Source organism: Schistocerca americana, chromosome X (genome assembly GCF_021461395.2).
Source record: "Schistocerca americana isolate TAMUIC-IGC-003095 chromosome X, iqSchAmer2.1, whole genome shotgun sequence".
In the NCBI taxonomy this organism is placed as follows: Eukaryota; Metazoa; Arthropoda; class Insecta; order Orthoptera; family Acrididae; genus Schistocerca; species Schistocerca americana.
The window spans coordinates 822520618-822524225 of NC_060130.1; the positions used below are offsets into that span (position 1 = coordinate 822520618).

Consider the following 3608-nt stretch of genomic DNA (forward strand, 5'->3'; position numbering starts at 1 on the left):
TAGCAGATGAGCTGTAGCCAAGTGCGGCGTGGACGCAGATAGAGTGCAGTGCCACACGTCACCTACAAATGTCGTTAAGACTGGTGACATGCTTATAATATACGGAAAGCGAAGTCATCAAAACGTCAGTCAGCTACTACCACATGACAGTAATCGGGGAGCATTTGTTCGCAATGTTTGTTAAGTTCGTACTTCGTCGCATTTTTCTTTCACTTAACAAGCAACCTATTGCCAACGACCTTGCCGCAGTTGTAACACCGGTTCCCGTTAGATCACCAAAGTTAAGAACTGTCGGGCTTGGCTAGCAATTGGGTGGATGACCATTCGGAACTACCGAGCGCTGCTGGCAAACTTGGTGCACCCAGCCGTTGTTAGGTCAATTGAAGATCTGCTTGGCTGAAAAGTAGCGGCTCCGGGGCCGAAAACTGACGTCTGGGACAGCAGTCTGCTGACCACATGCCCCTCATATCCGCATCCAGTGACGCCCATCGGCTGAGAACGACACAGCAATCGGTCAGTACTGTTGAGCCTTTCGAGGCCTCTTCGGGCGGGTCAAGTAGCCTATTACGCAAGTACATCACCTCAAAGTTGCATATGACATTACACATACCACACAGATTGTTTTGCGAAGTCAACTCTGTCACGTGTAAAGCACATTGTAACGTCATTTTAACTGATTGATGAAGGTTTCTCGGGTCCGAGAAACCTTCATCAATAGTTTACGCCGGGAAAGCCTACAGTCACATGTCATTTTAACTAACACGCGACTTGGACAACACATGTAATGCACAAAACGACAACAAATCCTTGATGCCAGGTGTGGGTCAGTTGTGCTACGTAAAATTAGTTGTAAAATCTGGGAAAATACATGAACTTAAAATGGAGGGTAAATATTCCTATGGTCCTACCCCTTCACACATTAGTGTACCAATTTCCAACCGCGAAACCCTGGGTTTAAACATAGAGTGTCGAGAAACTATAGTTTCCAGCTGCGTATGTCAAGCGTTCTCAGTTGAACACTGTGTAACTTCGTGTCATGGAGTTAATACAGGGCCCTTCTGGTACGAAGGATGTTGAAACCTTTTGTGCCATTTCGGTTGAACTACGTGACGTTAGACCACTTCGCATGTTCTAAGGCAAAAAACCGATTCACAGCTTCCAGAATGGTACATTACTTAAGCAAAAGGCATTAAGATATTGATCAGTATCAAAATATTCACGAACGTAATCAGGATAACATGGCTCCAACAATTTAAATATAATGCGATTCTGGTAACTACGTCACGCCCTTTTAAGACTGCCATATAGCAGGATGCTTTTGTGAATAGTTCGGTCCATTGACGAGCAGTCTGAATTCTCGAGTTTCACGCAGCTTGTAACAACAGTTACAGGAAAAGGCTGAGGCAATATCATGTCAGAAAGAAAAGACTCTGTAATCGAATCAGTACCCATCTAAATGACGCTCGGGAATTACGATCTGATGTCTATCCCGATCTAGGTCATTTAAGATTTAGACGCTTCTATAATATCTTCAGAAAAGTCCCGACTGCAACCGCAGAACCAAATCGTGCTCCTGTGTCTAATAACTTCGGTGTCGACGAGACGTGAAGTCAAAATGTCTTCACTCCTCGAATCTTCCGGTTTCGTCTCATAAGATAAAGACCAGTGCATTTGTAATCGCGGTAAAATGGACTCGATGTCAGACAAGCTTTGTGTCAGGATTCAGGATTTCTTAGCAGATAGTACTGAACAAGTCGTTCTTATAGCGGACAAGTCGTTGAATGCAAACGTAATTTTGAAAGCACTCTAAGGGATGTTACTGGGCCGTTACTATTCGCGAAATATATAAAAGATTTAGTGGAAGCACCGATGATGCTGTTGTACAGTACATAGGAAAGCTGCAAAGCCAAAACGTTATAGCGATATTTCGTAAAATACCTGAGGGTAATACATATGTATCTTGAGTGAAACGACCACAAAAACTATTTGTCGGAAAAGTAGTTGGCACACTGAGAGTTACAGGAGGAATTGTAAGTAAATGTAAATCACCCACGAGAGATGTAATCACAAAACGCGCGTTCTGTTGAGTATTACTCGTGAGTCTGGAAACACAAGCAATTGCATTCGTAGAGGAGGCAGAGAAAAATCCAAAGAAAAGGTGTTCATTTCGTCACGGGTTCGTTTAGTTAACGCGAGAGCGTGGCGGAGATACTCGTGAAATTCCAGTGGCAGAAGACGCTTCGAGAAAGATGCTGTATACCGCGGAGAAGCTTACTGTCAAAAATTCCGCGGGCGTGCTTTCCACGAAGATCCGTGCAGCACGATAATTCTTTCTACATAACGTATTGCGAATTGCGAAGTGACCGTGTCGGGAAATCAAACAAAATCAAATTGTTTTACTGACAGTCTTCTTCCGATGCACCATTCGCGAAACGAAGAGGGGAGGTGCGGCAGCCGGCAACAACGTTTACATGGTGCGGCCTGGGGCCTGACAGACGTGGCGGTCTCAGGGGGCGAGAGGATCGTGGGGGGATTCTGCTGCTGTCGCGCGCTTCGTTACCTCCCACCGACTCAGCCCATTCAGCCCTCTCCGCTCCGCCAGTAATAAGCGTGCGACTGGCACGACTGTCTGTGTGACGTTCGCTCAGTGCCTTCTACCAACGCTTACCTATTCCCTGTTTCGTACCGAGGTTTTCCAATATTTTTTCTAAGAAATTAAGAACTAAAGCGTCGATAAAAACAAAAGGCTTAATCTACAGGGGGTAAGCGGTAACTGTTTACAACATATCACAGTGATGTAGGGGATATCGAGACAAAAAAATAAGACAAACTGGTCTACAAAAGGCACATAAGCTACATCGTGAGTGTGCCGCGCGGGAAGTTGAATATCCTCCCGCCCTCTTACATCATCAACTTTAGTTAACATTAGTAAGCTGACTTTTCTTGAATCTAGTTAAATTTCCAGTCCCATCTAATCTTAACCCTAATAAGCACAGTAGTCTCATAGTAAGAGGGCCAGGGAAACAAAACGGTTTACTCGTTAATTTGACGCTGCTAAAATTCACAAAATTCTGGTTTAAGACTTGTACAGACGTGAATTTTTAAAATTTCTAAGTGCCCGAGTAATCCAGGGCCTGAGAGAGCGAGAAGATATTCCGACACCTCGCACGATACGCCTGCGCCGTAGCTTAGGTAGTTTTTGTAAGCAAATTTGAGGTTCTTCTCTGGCTAGAGAGAACGTAAGTATCCTATTTCAAATTATTCATCTGGACTTGCCCTACACAACTGTGAGATGCAATAAACAGATAACGTTTACACTCTGTACATCTACATAAATTAGATTACGTTTCATGTTCTTCTCGCTTGGGCGCAGTACAAACTTTCTACAGACTGTCGCAAATGTTTGTTCTCTAAACTTCTTCAATGGCGTTTCGTGAGAACATCATTTTCTAAAGTCAGGGAGTATTTCCTTAACGCTCTCATATTGAGCGAAGCGATCGGCATCAATTTTAGCCGCACGCCTCTGAATTGCTTCGGCGTCTTCCTTTAAGATCCAAACATTTGACCACTGACAAGAATGGGTCCCACAACCGTTCTGTAGCAATCTC

General features: G+C 44.2%; 1 pseudogene; it reads left to right on the forward strand.

Annotated features, from left to right (window-relative positions):
• Window positions 1–230: 230 nt before the first annotated feature.
• On the forward strand, window positions 231–349 carry LOC124557380 (annotated as a pseudogene).
• Window positions 350–3608: the final 3259 nt, after the last annotated feature.